The sequence below is a fragment of the Passer montanus genome, unplaced genomic scaffold (genome assembly GCF_014805655.1).
Source record: "Passer montanus isolate IOZ18808 unplaced genomic scaffold, ASM1480565v1 scaffold59, whole genome shotgun sequence".
NCBI lineage: Eukaryota > Metazoa > Chordata > Aves > Passeriformes > Passeridae > Passer > Passer montanus.
In genome coordinates, this window is record NW_024370926.1 from 2074804 (window position 1) to 2089712 (window position 14909).

Genomic DNA, 14909 nt, shown 5'->3' on the forward strand with positions numbered 1-14909 from the left:
CAGCAGGTGAAACTTTTTGGGAAGCAAGGGGAAAAAAAAATTGAAACTGGGCATTTGCTGAGCAATTGCCTCTAGAGGTGAACAAATTTTGACTGCAACAGTGGGATTTATTTCATCCGGTCTAAGCTATTTATCTAATTTTCTGCTGGGATCAATGGCAAGAAACAAATCCAGAAGGTGATTCATTGTACTTAGGATGGTACCTAGGTTATGTTTGGTTAAGTGCCCTCTGGGTATCTCTGACTTCAGCTGCTGAGCTCAGAGCAGACAATGAGTTCTTCCATGGGTCCAGACTGATGATGTGAAATCCACCATGAGTCAAGGAGGTGAAGCTACAACCTGATCATCATCTGAGATGGGCTGGAAGTTGTGCTCCTTCTCTCCAAAATGGGGTCAGGCTTGAACCAGCTCAGTGGCTGGGGACTCCTCCCCCCCGTTCAAGGGGATTTTGACGAAGCCTGTGGGTGCTTGTTTGGGTTTGTTATGTAATTAATCACCTCTGTGATGATACAATGTAAGGGGTTGAGCAGCTGCTACTAAAGTCAATGAAAAATGCCTGCGTGAATTCTGTTCATCACCCCAAGGGCACCCGGGGGGTTCCAGTCCTGGGTCTGACTCTGCCCATCCCTGAGGGGGGAAAAGAGCCTGTCAGGGGTCTGGGAGCTGGGCCTGTGGCTGACCCCAGGGTTTTGGAGAGGGGGTTTGGGCTATTGCTCACTGCTGTACATGAATTTGGGAGGTGTCTTTGGAAAACTGAAATCCCTCTCCGTTGCCTACACCAGGTGTCTCGAGTCAGGGCTTCCAGTGCACCAGTGAGAAAAATTCAGTCAGGGATGAGTGAGGTGCCATCCTTCCCTACAGGAGATGGTCTGAACACCACGCAGAGCTGCCTTCTATGGGAAAACCATAGGACCTTACTTATGGAAGGGTCTTGGCATTTCACTCAATAATATAAACATCTGGTGACATATTACAGGTGCCCTACAATGTCCTATTGGCGTTCACATGTTGTTTCAATGGCCTAAGACCCACAGAGATCATAAATCCCACAGATTTATGATCCACAGATCTTACTGACCCACAAGATCTGGGCAGTCAGAGACCGCTGGTTGTCCAAAATGACCTGAGATGTCTTTGTGTAGGCAATTGAATTGGGCACTTCTCTGGACGTGGTTTTCTGTCAAACCTGTTCCCCCACCTTGGTGGAATGCTCCGGTTTATAATCAAAAGGAAAACATCATTAATTTCCCACAAATGGGAGCTGGCCATCCTCACCTCCGTGCTCCCTGGTGTCCTTCACTTCAGTGTCCACTGGTGAGGTTTGTCCTCAGGCAGACGGTTTGTACCAGGGGTGTGTCTGGCAGGACAGGGGAAAAGGGACAAGATGTCACCCAACAAAGTAACAGATGTAAAAAATAAAAGTGAAAAAGGACCTTAATTCCATCCTCTCACATGCTGCTATCCAGCCTCTCCTTTAGCTGAACAGATGGGTCAGATGGGCCCCCATCAGTTCCACATCCAGCTTGTTAAAGACAGTGGCGTTACCTGCGAGGGGTGAATTTGGCCTCATCTCTTTTCTTTCTATGAAAGAAACAGGAAGTTTAGGGCGTTTCATTGTTTTTTTGGTTTTTTGGTTTTTTGGGTTTTTTTTTCCCCCTTGGTTTGGTTTAGTTTTAGAATCTGGGGTCTTCTCTTTCTCCGAGCAAATGAAAATATGGGGAGGGAAGAACATTTTTGTTGCTTGACCCCAGTGTATCTCTCTCAGCTGAGTGTCATACCCAGCACTGACTGTCTTCCCCAAAGCATTTTGAAATCTCCAAAATTGCTTCCACTCCTTATGGGAAGCTTCACGTGCAGAACTAAAGCAGTTGGGATTAAATTTTTGGAGGGGATTGCAGAGACAACCACACCACAAAATGCAACATGGCACAGCAATCCCTGAGTCAGCACCGACCACGTCAGCCCTGCACTTCTGTCGTCTAAGCTGAGCACTGCAGATTTTCTGTATTAACAAACCTCAGAAAACAATTTTTTCTGCCTTTCAGTCTCAAATATTTTTGGTGTTTTCATTGCATTTGGATGTATTGCCACAGAAAAGTCCCTGGATTATGTTACATTTGTCATGTGTGTTCATATTCTTATCACGCCCCCATCCTTAAATTCATATACAGGAGAAACACTCTGAGCTTCGGGTCACTTTTTTTTTTAGCTTCAAAGATTGGTTTCAGTGCTGAAAATCTGGTGTTTGATGTTGTTGGGGATATTCAGGGTTGCAGCATGAGCACTCTGCAGGAGCTGGGAGTTGTGAATCCGGTCCCAGGATCTGCACTATGGAAATTACTCCAGACTTCCCTTGATGCTTTAACTAAATCCATTTGGGAAGATGAAAACAGGGCCATGAAAGGCACCAAACCCAACTGCCCTGCAGATATCAGCCATTGCTCCATGGGCTGCCCACAGGGAAACAACCCCTGGCTCTTCCAGAGTCCTGCTCCAGGGCTGAGGGGAAGGGATCACGCTGCTGGCAGTGGCAGTGAGGGAGATGTTTGCTCAGATCTGTCATTCCTGAGCTCCAGCAGCTGTTGGGATGAGATGTCAGAGGGTGTTGGATGATGGGAGAGAAGGTGGGCTGGGCAGGACAAGACCTCATCTCTTCTTCATACCTATAATTTCCAATTTTCTACCTCCCTGCAAGCTAAATCTTTGCTGCTTTAGTTGCGACTTCTCATTGTGGAAGAATCTTTCTTTTCTAGATTCCCTGGAAGCAGCGGTGGCATCTGGCTGAATTGTTTTATCCATGGGCTTAACCCTTCCATCCTGCTGTTTCCTTCCCTCCTGCTCTGCAGCTCCTCACCCCCCAGCTCAGGTCTCCATAAACATCTGTGGGGTGCAGATTCCTCAGTTTGGTGGGAAATGAAGGCTCCTCTGGCCTGCATTTCAAAGAAGGGGTGTTTAGTCCTCATCCCTGCCCCTCCCAGTGTCTTCGTGGGCTTGGGCAACTTGTCTGCTCCCACTTTGCTGCATTTTCCAGAGGGGTCTTTGGAATCCTCCAGTTTGGAGGAGATTTTTTCTCAAGAACAAGAGGCCCGGAGTTGATTCCCAGGCAGTGGTACCTACAGTGGGATTTGGAATACCAAGTGAGATGCTTAAAGGCAGGTGTCTACACGTGTGCTAGGTGCCCAAACCCCCATACAAGCCAAATTATGGGCTCCATTTGCCTAAACTCAGCGTTTAGGGCTGAACTAAATTATTGAAATAGGTGTCTAGAGCCTTCTGGGATGCTCCAGGGTACCCCTCTGGCCCCTAAAAGCTACTCTGGAAGAATGTGGGCTTCCCTTGAATCTCAGGGCATATCTGGCAGACCCATGCAGATGTTTCTCCATCAGAGATAGTGTTTAGATGTCTGACTCCCATGCAGACACAGGCTTGTGTGTGTCTTCATGAGCAGGATCCCACTCCAACTTCCAAACTCTCTTTAGATTCTCTGAGGTGGAAAACTGGTCATGGTCTCAATTCTCTCCTCACTTAAACCAACAAAAATCAGTTCAAGTGTCTCAAGGGGAGCAGAAGGTGGACCTATTCTGTAAAAATAATTATTTTAATCCACTTTACTGCCCGGCTTGTCATGGCTTTGACCCCAAGGGAGCATCTCTGCTCTTCCTGTTGAGGAGCACATAATGGGAATGGACAGGTCCCACCAGGTCATCCACGGGCAAAATCCTGCTCTTAGGTGGACACCACCCAGACAGAGAAAGTTCCTGAAGCCACGAGGGTCTGTTCCACATGATCTCCTCCTCTGTCTCTGTGGACCTTTTCTTACACATGTTCTGCACACCACGGGAGGTCTTGGACAGCCCTGCATGGAAGCAGGGAAAACGTAAGGAGAAGCTTTCCCTGCTTCCCTTTCTTTTCCGAGTTTCTTCTTATTATTTATTAGTATTTATTTATTTCTCTGCATTCATTCCACTCCACCAAAAATCCTGAAGGCAGGCCTGCTACAGACACGGGCTGAGCAAGCAGCTGAGTGTCACCCATGGTTTTGAGGGATGGCACCATTGTGTCAGAGCTCCTTCCCAACACTTGCCACCTGCTGCTGCCCCTTGGAAAGCACAAGAGGTCTGAGTCTTTCCAAGTCAGCCTCCCAAAAACTCCAAAAGATTCTGTATGGGTAAAATCCTCCTGAGTCTCTGGTGTAGTCCTGGTTGTCCCCCTGTCCCCAGATGATGGCAGCTCAGCCTTCACCTCCTCATCCCAGTGGGGCTCCACTCCATCAATCCCTTGTGGCATCACTTTTGTCACTCCCAGGACCAAACCTGCCTGAACAAGACCTGTTGTAGCTTTGGACTCTCTGACAAGCCCACCAGCAGTGTGGAAGACATAAAACACAAACCTGTAGCACCCCAGGGGATTCCCCCACGGTACAAAACATGCTTGTCCAGCAGTCAGGGACAAGTATCTTCTTGTGAGTGGGTTTTTTTGCTGTTGCTTTCCCTTCCCACAGACTGTCTGCCTGATTACATCGCCTCCTTCAAAGCTCCATCACTGTCTGTAACCCCTGCCCTCACCCCTGTGTACAGATTGCATGTATGATACAACCTGAAATTCCAAAGCTATTGTACAAAGTAGAGTTGTCACCTTTTTCTTTTTTTTTCTCCTCTCAGTATTTTGTTAAGTCTGATGATTTTTTTATGATTATTTATTTTATGAATAAATGTATATATTAGTAAGAGTATATATTTGCGGAAATAACTCATCGGGACAGTGTTGTTGCTTTGCTGTTGTGCTTGTGACCTCATTGGCTTTTACCCCATTTTCTACTGACAGCACATTAGCAATGTCTTGTAACTGTTTTTTGTTACCAGTTAAGTTTGATAGATGTGTTAACTTTATAATGAAAATTAAAAAAAAAAAAGCGCATTAATTTTAACCTGCGTTTGGGTGCTTTTTCCCACTGTTCCGTAGTTTTGACTGGATGGAATTTCATATCACGGGCTGAAATTCAGCTGGGGGGAAATTAGAAATAAATATGCTTTCCTCTTGTAGGGCAGGAGTTGTGTGCTTTGGAAGAAATGTCACCTGTGCTGTCACCATTTAACCCATGCACAGCCTCTGTGGGAGACCTGTGTTTGGTTGCTTTTTCCCACTGTTCCGTAGTTTTGACTGGATGGAATTTCATATCACGGGCTGAAATTCAGCTGGGGGGAAATTAGAAATAAATATGCTTTCCTCTTGTAGGGCGGGAGTTGTGTGCTTTGGAAGAAGAGATGTCACCTGTGCTGTCACCATTTAACCCATGCACAGCCTCTGTGGGAGGTGACAACACAAATATGAATAAAACAAATCCGCTTAAACTGCCACGAGTCCATTTCTCAGCTGAGCAGCACCAGGACAGGGACCCAGCTTCTTCCTCCAGAGCAGTAAAAACCCAACATGGCAAAGGGATGAGTTTTCACAATTCCTCTGGAAGGCCATAAGAAATTTCATGTTGGTTTTGCCAATTCCAATCACTCATTCCTTCCTCTGTTATTACTTTAGGTTGGGAGCCTCGAACCTCCTCTAAAACCAAGCTTGATGACTTCTTTATAACTGACAGGGGGATTTAAGCACATCCAGAGTTTTATCCCAATTATTTAAATTCCTGAGCTGGTATAAATCACCTTCTGGAGAAATCTGTTTTCTTACAGAGGCTCTAAATGAACACATCTATAAATGCAAAACAGCTTTTCCCTGGGAAGGGAGGTGGGCAGCACACTGGGACACCCCAGACAAAATATCCCCCTCCCAAAAACACCCCCCATGCCTGGCTTTGAACGACACAGGTCAAACACCACAGAGAGCTTTCAGCATTCCGGGCTCAGCATATTTTCCAGAAATAAATGATAAACATTCTTATTAAAGAGCCCTTGAGATAAGCCTATTTGTTAAGCTGTGTTGCCTGCTTCGCCAGGTTTGAGCAAGAGTCTTTTTTTCTCTCCTTTTTTTTTTTTTTTAAACCTAAATAGGTAAAACTAAGACATGGGTGGACATCTCAGTTACTCTCAGCTTGCACATGCTTTTAGCCCCTCCAGACCCTTTTAGGAATGAAAGAAAACAAGGTATTTTTAACTTATTGCTGCCTCATGACCTGGACTTTTCATTATTAGGGAAACTCTTGAAGTTTCCTTTTGTTTTTGTAGAAGAGTTGTTGCCCCACGGGAAGGCAGCACAAACTATGGCCACATTTAGCCATGGCAGTGGACTTTGCTCAAGACAACCCAGGTCACAGAAGTCACCTAAAACTGCTCCACAGCCAAGTGGGAGATATTTGACACCAGAGCCAAGAGTCAAACCTCATCCCCAGGCATCATTTTAAGGACTGGTGTGCTGCAGAGGGGTACCAGGTATTGACAAGAGTTGAGAGCTCCATGTTCCTTTGAGAAACACTGCACTGAACTTGGTGAAGCTTGGCCACCAGCAAAAAAAAAAAAAATAAAAAAAAATCATAGAATAGAATTAGAATTAGAATTAGAATTAGAATTAGAATTAGAATTAGAATTAGAATTAGAATTAGAATTAGACTGGTTTGGTTGGAGGGGACCTTGAGGTTCATCTCATTTCAACCCCTTGCCATGGCAGGGACACCTTCCACCATCCCAGGCTGCTCCAAGCCCCATCCAGCCTGGTCTTGGGCACTTCCAGGGATCCAGGGGCAGCCACAGCTTCTCTGGGCACCTGTGCCAGGGCCTCACCACCCTCACAGGAGAAAATTTCTGCTGTATCTCACTTAAACTCCCCCACCTCAAGTGTGAAGACGCTTCCCATTCTCCTGTCACTACAGTTCCTGAGGAAGAGTCCATGAGTTTCTTGCAGCTGCTTCAGATCCTGGAAGGTGCTGTGACCTTCTCCCCTCCAGGCTGAACATCCTCAAATTTCTCAGTCTTTCATCTTGGCACTGACTGAGCTACTCCTCAGCAAACCATGGCCAGGTTCACATTTGTGGTAGCATTTCATCTCCTCTCCTGACTGTTTCTCTGGCACAGGCTTCCCAATCCTGTACAAACAGGGCCTCAAACCAGCCTGGGATGTGCCAGTTGCATAGGAACCATGCAGATTGTTCTGTACCTGAGGTTTTTTGCATCAGTCTGTAGAAACCCACCACCCTCAATGTGAGTGGTGCCTCCTCAGGTTTTAGATTTTATATTTTTCAGATTCTGTGCTGCTTTAGTGTGTGGGTCTGGGCTTCACATCAGGGCATGGTGAGCTCTCTGCACAGAGCAGGGAGACAAAACAATTCCTGCTCCAGCTGGGCACCAAGGACAAATGATCCAAATCTCAGCCCAGGAGCACAAACCCCGTGGGCTGCAGAGAGAAAAACAAGCAGGATGGGACTGCAGGGGCTGCAGCTGGGATTGGACACTGAACTGCAATGTGCACATGGAGCAGAGCTGAGCCCAGGGAGAGACCCCGGCAGCGCTCGTGCATTTTGGGACCATTTGGGTTCATCTTGGGTGCAGCCCTGGCTGGGCTCTTGTGCTGCCCAAGGTGGATCCATGGAGGAGATCCTTTGAATAAATCCCTAATTTATTCTTCAGCTTTATCTAGTTTCTGTTCTAGTATCATGAGCAAGGCACCCAAAGCCTCCATGAAGTCACAGCCTTGCTCCACAGGCTTCGTGGACTGCAGGGAGTGTTATCTAGTCTCTGTCCTAGGTCAGCCTTCACAAGGTATCATGAGCAAGGCACCCAAAGCCTCCATGAAGTCACAGCCTTGCCCCACAGGCTTCGTGGACTGCAGGGAGTGGGGCTCAGCTCGTGGATTCACTCACCCCAGTGAAGGTGCCCACAGAACCACACACAGGCACGGGGGTGCCCTCCAGGCTCTGCCTGTCCTCTGGGTGCTGCTCCAGGAGAACCACGGGTCTGTGTCATGTCTGGGAGCTCCAGGGAGATGTCTCAGATCCCTCAGGATATGTCACCAGGCATTGGACACTTCAGCCAAGTGACTGAGCCCAATTTGCCTGAACTTGAGGTCTGACTTTCAAGTTCCTGTTACTGTTCACAATGAGTTGAGGGATTCATTTCACCATAAGGGCTGAGTGCTGCCTGTACCCCTTTGGAAATCTGGATGTCATATGGATTTGGCACATACAGACCCTCTGGGATGTCCGTGTCCTTCTGGATTGGCAGGGGGATACCCAGAGGAATTACTGAGATACCACAGATGGGCCTGGCCACCTGTGTTCAGTCAGGCACGTGGAAAATCCCATCCCCACTGGCTGTAACAGGAGCTCAGAGCCTTTGAGCACATGCAGGCAGCACTTTGCATCCTGCCACCCAAATTAGGATGTCTTAATCTGCAAGTTGAATACCGCTTGAGCAATCAGTCCAATCCACCATCCTTTGAAGCTGCGAAATCCAGCTGAAAGCAGCTCCTGACCAGCAGCTCACCAGGCCATAAAGAAACACACTGTGACCCAATAAAATCTGAAAGCTTTGCCATCTCACTGCTACCCAGCCTGGCTTTGGAATTTGCTTACTGATGTCTTTTATTTGCAGGTGTGGAAGGGTTTTTTTCCCCCCACCATGCAGTCATTTGGAGGCACACAGCCAGATTTGCATTCCACAGGGCTACAATCCGGTCTGGGATTTGCCTGCGAGTGTCAACAGGTGAAGTGTTCACTAATGAACTTGGTGGTGGTGTTAAGGTGAGGTCAGCTCAGTTCCTCTTCAGGTTGGTTTTGTGCAAGGGCAGCAAGGTTAAGTCACTTTAATGGTGATTTAAAACAGATCTGTGGTCTGGACCTGACCCTCTGAATCCTTGTGCTATTCTTCCTGGTTCAGGAACATCCCAACACCCAAAATTTCATCCATGCTTTTGTCAGACAGGAGGCACAGCAAGGCTGTGTTGACCACATCTCACTAAGCTCTTGAGCTCTCAGAAATCCACTTGCTCTTTATTTTTTTTTCCTGGAATATGTGAGATAATTCTCAATTCTGTGTGTGGGAAAGAGTGGTGGTAGTGAAGAAGTGCCAACCTGACTACAGTGAGAATTTCTTTCATGCAGGAATTCAGGGAGAGCTTTGAACCTGTTTGTTCTGTCCTAATCAATGCAGCTGGTTTGTGCAGGAAGTGTCTTTCATCCTGGGAATGTCAAGGTCTTTATGGCAGCATATGGAAATCCAGGTCCAAGCCTCCCCTCCCTGTCAGACAAAGACTTGAAGCCCTGGCTGAGTCACCAGGGACTGATAACTCCAGCCTTGTCTTGAGCAACCCCGCTGGAATTCCAGTTTCAACAAACTGCTGCTTTCCAGAGGACAAATGCTTCCTCTGGAATTTCTGTTCCTCAAGCTGCTCCTTCACAGGAAACACACCCAGATTCCAGGGGCTATCAAAACTAAAGAAGCAACTTGGGTCCTACTTATTTTTCAGAACCAGTGTCACAGAAGGGACCACGTGGGAGACTTTGTTTAATCAGGATGAAGATGGGGGAGCTTTTCGACAAAGAATTGTCACTGTGAGTGCAGAATGTGATGAGACACAGCCCCTTCAAGGACCTACAGATGGTTTCACCTTCCACATTGCTGTGACAGGTCTTTGCAGAGGATTTCTCTCTGTTGTGCTTTCCTCAGTGTCCATTGGGACAACACGGTGTCTTGATGAAGTGGAGAGGGCAGGACAAGTAAATAGTCCTGAAGTGGGTCAGGGAAGGACTTTGGCTGATATTGAACAGCTAAATCAATAAGGAAACTTGTTCCTGGTCCAGCCATGGAGTGGGAACACCACCCTCCAAGCACCACAGTCACACAGGAGGAGTTTGGCACGCCGAGGGCTGGCAAGGAGCTAACCTTTAGGCTTGTTAATGAATGATAATTGAGTGGTCCTCAAGAGCTCTGAATAAGTTCCCCAGCTCCCAGCTGTTGTTTCAGGCTGGCAGGGGCTGCTGGGCACACCTTGCCTTAGCAGCAGATGTTGTTCCTGCTGAGGAAAGGTTACTCATTAAAAGGCAGCAGACACTCCAAACACGGAATAAAATGTGACCAAAGGACTGGCTGTGCAACTTGGATGGATTAGTTTTCCTCCCCTTTAATTAGGACGTTTTGATAGCTGGGGAGCACAATGAGATCCAGGTGTTGTTGTTGCTATCATGGCCTCAATCACAATGATAATCCTTGTTTTGTGGTGGTGCCTCTGGGCTCATCACCATCCTAAGACCATCCCTTGTGTGCTGGGTGATGCTGCTGGGCACACCTTGCCTTAGCAGCAGATGTTGTTCCTGCTGGGGGAAGAGAAAGGTTACTCATTAAAAGGCAGCAGACACTCCAAACACGGAATAAAATGTGACCAAAGGACTGGCTGTGCAACTTGGATGGATTAGTTTTCCTCCCCTTTAATTAGGACGTTTTGATAGCTGGGGAGCACAATGAGATCCAGGTGTTGTTGTTGCTATCATGGCCTCAATCACAATGATAATCCTTGTTTTGTGGTGGTGCCTCTGGGCTCATCACCATCCTAAGACCATCCCTTGTGTGCTGGGTGATGCCCAAGCACAGCACAGGGAGGTGGACCCTGTCCTAAAGATCTTCCAGGCCCAGAGATCTGGTTTTGGCTATCTCTGTTTCCATCCACAGTGATGCTGATAAATAAAACCAGCTCTCAACCATTGCCATGGGCTGCCTGAGCCATTTGTCTGTAAAAACAGCTGTACCCAAGGAGGTCTCACATCTCTGCTTGTCAAGCAGATGCCTTGCAAATCATCTACATGCAGAAAAACATCATATTATTAACAGCACAATGGTTAACTAGAGAAAAGGCAGGTCCACCTTTCACCATCATTTATCAAACCTGTAATGTCAAGGAAATTACTTTTTTTCCCTTGTGGCTTGCAATTAGTACAAGCCAATAAAAAACTTAACGTTCTGCTAGCTCATCAAGCAGGTGGTTAGAGCTTGCTGGCATGAAGAAGGTGGGAACTGCTCTGTAAGCACAGGTTACGTGGTGCAAGCTGGCATAATCCACCAAAGAAATCCTTGGGGCAGCCAGGCTTTGGGACACAATAGTGCTGAGAGGTGAGTGTGGATCAAATACCCACCATTTCTCATAATATTACACCCAGGAGACATCCACTGTAATTAGGGTGAGAACAACAGAGAGGAGGTTTTCTGCTCATGAGGTTTGATGGTAGAAATCTCCGCCACAGGGAGCTGTAGGTATTTAAATTTGTGTGGATTTAAGAAGCAACTGGGCAGAGTTCACCAAATAAAGACACGTGAGGAGTTTTTATACTGAAAGACTCAAGTCCTCCATGGGAAATCCCAGCTGGGGGTTGCTGGGAGTTGAGTGGAATTGTCACCCTGGGTTTGTCCTCTTCTCCTGCTCTTCCTCTACACTTGGCATGTGTCAGAGACAGGAGATGAGACCTACACAACCTGACCTATGATCATAAATCCATGGACATAAATGTCCATGAAACAGATCCATGAGAGACTACTGTTCCTTCAACTCTTCAGGGTGGAATGACTTTTAGAAAAAAGGTGATTTCTTTTCTCAGTCTGACTGAAAAAAATTAAGACAGTGGTCATTCCACCTGACTTTAAAAATATTAAAAACCTGAAAATCTTTACAGCCAAGGAGAGAGCGGGATATGTCCAGCTCCAAGTGATTTGCATGACCAACCCTGGGTGTCTGTTTTAAGAGATGAATCTTCCCCTCCGGGTGACTCTCCTCTCCCTTGACCACAAAACAAGCCTGGGCTGACTAACTTGGACCTGGGCATCTCACTTTTAGAGGTGTAAATTAGGGCTGATGAAACCTTCCCAAAATTGCATGCCTCACCTCAGATTTGCAGGATTCTCAATTGTGAAGTGGAACTTGGAAAAAGTATCCAAAAAAAGGGATAAAACACCAAAGAAAATGTACATATGTTTCAGAAGTGTTTTGTGTGGGTTAAATAAATTTTGGTATCAAAATTTTATTTGAACGTGTCAGCTCCTGACCCAAAAATAGCTCTTCCTGAGAAGTCTACAAACCCTTCTATAAGAATGAAAACCTTTTGATAATCACAGGACCTGAAGAGTAAAGGCCACTTCTAACTAGGGAGAAACTTGTAGCTGAAGACACCAAAACAAATCCCATTCTTGACCAAAAAATGCCCTCAATGTTTGCCCAGACCATGAAATAATAAATCCTTAATGGCATTAATCTGAACAGCTGCTGAAGAAGCACAAAAGCTTTGAGTTGAGTCAGCGGGATTTCAACTCTGTGGCTGCAAGGAAGATTCAGACCTTGGAGGTGTTCAAACCCAGCCTCACCTTGCTAAATCTTTCCCAGTGTGCCAGTGGTGGAGGGTGGGCTCCTCTTCCAGATCCAAAGTCGTCAGAGCTGTTGTCTTTCACTTGCACAAGGATTTCTGTTGGATTTTTCTGTTGGATTCAGGAGCTGGCTGTAAATCCAGGTTGGGGGTGATTTTGAAGAGTAAATTTAAGGGGCTGTAAGTCCACAAGCTCTACAAACTCAGTTCATACTGCTGTTTTTAAAGAAAAATGTGGATTTTCCATGGGAAAGATGAGGAAATTTGGGACATTTCATTCCTAACCTGCTGCAGACTGACCACCAAGCAGAATTAAATGATCATTCCCATTGGGAAATTATTTGTGAGAACAGAGGAACTTGCACTTATTCCAGGTCCATGACCTCTTAGTCTCAGGAATGTGCAATTCCATATGAAACTCCCCATTTGTTGGGAATGTTCTGAAGTGTCCAGATCACACAATGGTCTTTAACTTTAAACTTCTCAATACAAATAGAAAGTAAAAGTTGCCTCAGACTTTGGATAGTTTGAATCTTGGATATCTGAAGGGTGAAAAGCTTGGAAGTCAGCAGTTTGGAGAAACAGTGGAGATTGGAACTGAATCTTCTCTTGGTGTGTTCTCCATGCTCTAAATTCATGGTTGGATGTTCTTTGGGGACTCCACTCGATCTGGGACACTTCTCACTTTGAAATCCCTTAATTAAAGACCACCTCTTCCTAAATTCTCCTCTGCCTTCCAAACTGACCTCATTAGCACCAATCTTTCAGCAGTGCCACCATGGGCCAAAAGAGCTCCAGAGACAATTTATTCCAGCCTCCTCAACCCATGGAGATGCCTCAAAACCCACCCTTGGAGCAGAGTACCCACCGAGGCGGTGAAAAACCAATTCCAAGCATCTGGTTTAATAAAGACAAGAGTGCAAAGCTATAAATAAGCATTTTTCCATATGACTTGACTTCCATTTTTGCCCTCCTTGTTCACCAGGCCAGCACGGAGAGACATCTGCTGGCTGAATGATTTCCTGCAAGCAAATTGCAGGAAATGTGTGTTTGGGGAGGTGTTTTTGGAAGGGGGATGTCTCAAGAAGAACCCTTAAGAGATGTGACACCACTGAGTTCACCTGAAGCACCATCATGTGCTGCCACATCTCCCTCTTCCATAGCAAACCTTCCATCTATTCTTTGGGGCAAAAAATGTACCAAAATGTGTCTGTTGAGACAACGGATCTCTTCTTGTTGCCTCAAATGTTGGATTGTACTGTCAACAGCCTGTATGTCTCATCCCAGTCCTCTCTCATTTCAGCTCAGAGGACATCCAAAGGGTGATGGTCAATCCCATCTTGATTTGGCCTTTTCTAAATAAAATATTGGGAAAAAAGGAAGGTTTTTCTCCCACTAGGCATCAAAAGAAGCCCTTCTGCACTTGGCAGCAGAGGTCCAAGTGGGGCAGAGGGTTAGTTCATCCCTGCAGTCCTCCAAGACAAAATCTGGCTGAGGAGAACAGCAGCACTAAAACCAGGATCTGGAATTTAATCCTGCAGAGGCACTCTCAATAATTCCTCCAAATTCACCACTTTCATGACATGAAACCTTCTCAAGAACTTCAGGTGTTAGAGCCAGGGCATTGATGTCTCCACCCAGACACATCTTTGCTGGTTGTAAATCCCTCCAGACTCTAAACCCAAAGAGTCACCAGCACAGGGACTTGACCTGGAATTTTCCTCTGAGAGGATGAAAAAATAGGGAAGAAAAAATGACCCAAATGAGCTTCATTCTGCACTGTTGCCCCACATTGTGTTGTTTTCCCATTGTTCCTGGCACCCCAAGATCTGAAGTGCAGAGTTTCCACTATCCCTATTTTTTTTTTCTGGGATTTGCTGAGATACCTGGATTTTCAGTGGCTGTTGTAGGCTGTAAAGTGCCCATCACCAAAGGTGCTTCCATAGAGACAGAGGCTCTTTGCTCCTTTATGTTGGACAAGGTTTTTAGATCAACATTTCCGAGGTCAATTTTGGCATCAACCACCCACTAGTGACAACAAACCTCCATTCCTTCCCACCACTATTCCTTTTGATAACAAATCATGGTCAGGGACAGTTTCCACTAACCCAGGTTGCTCCAGGCCCTGTCCAGCCTGCTCTGGGGCACTTCCAGGGATGGACAGCCACAGCCTCAGCTATGTGACCACAGCACTCACCTCAGGTTCTTTAACATATCTCCATCCACACCTTCTCTGTCATGGAGCCAAGGCTGCTCACCTTTATTTTACAAGTGAGGAGCAGAAGCACAAAGAAACCAGGATATGATTTGTTTCACTTGGGTTTGGTCTCCTAAAGTTAAGGAGTTGAGTCTCTTTCTGCCTTCTGGAGAGGCATCTGGAGATGTCTCATTCTGCAAAAGCTGCTGAAGTGAGGCTGAGGTGCCACACCAGGAATTACAGTCTTGCTCTACCCCCAACATGGATGGGGTAAATCCCTTTCCAGACAACCAGACCTCTCTAATTAATTGCAGAAAGTGAAATACTACCTTGGATTAGACATAAATTTTTGGTAAACAGTGTGAAATGAGTCCCACAGCAAATAACTCACCCAGTGTTGCACTTGCATCACAGGGATTGAATCCC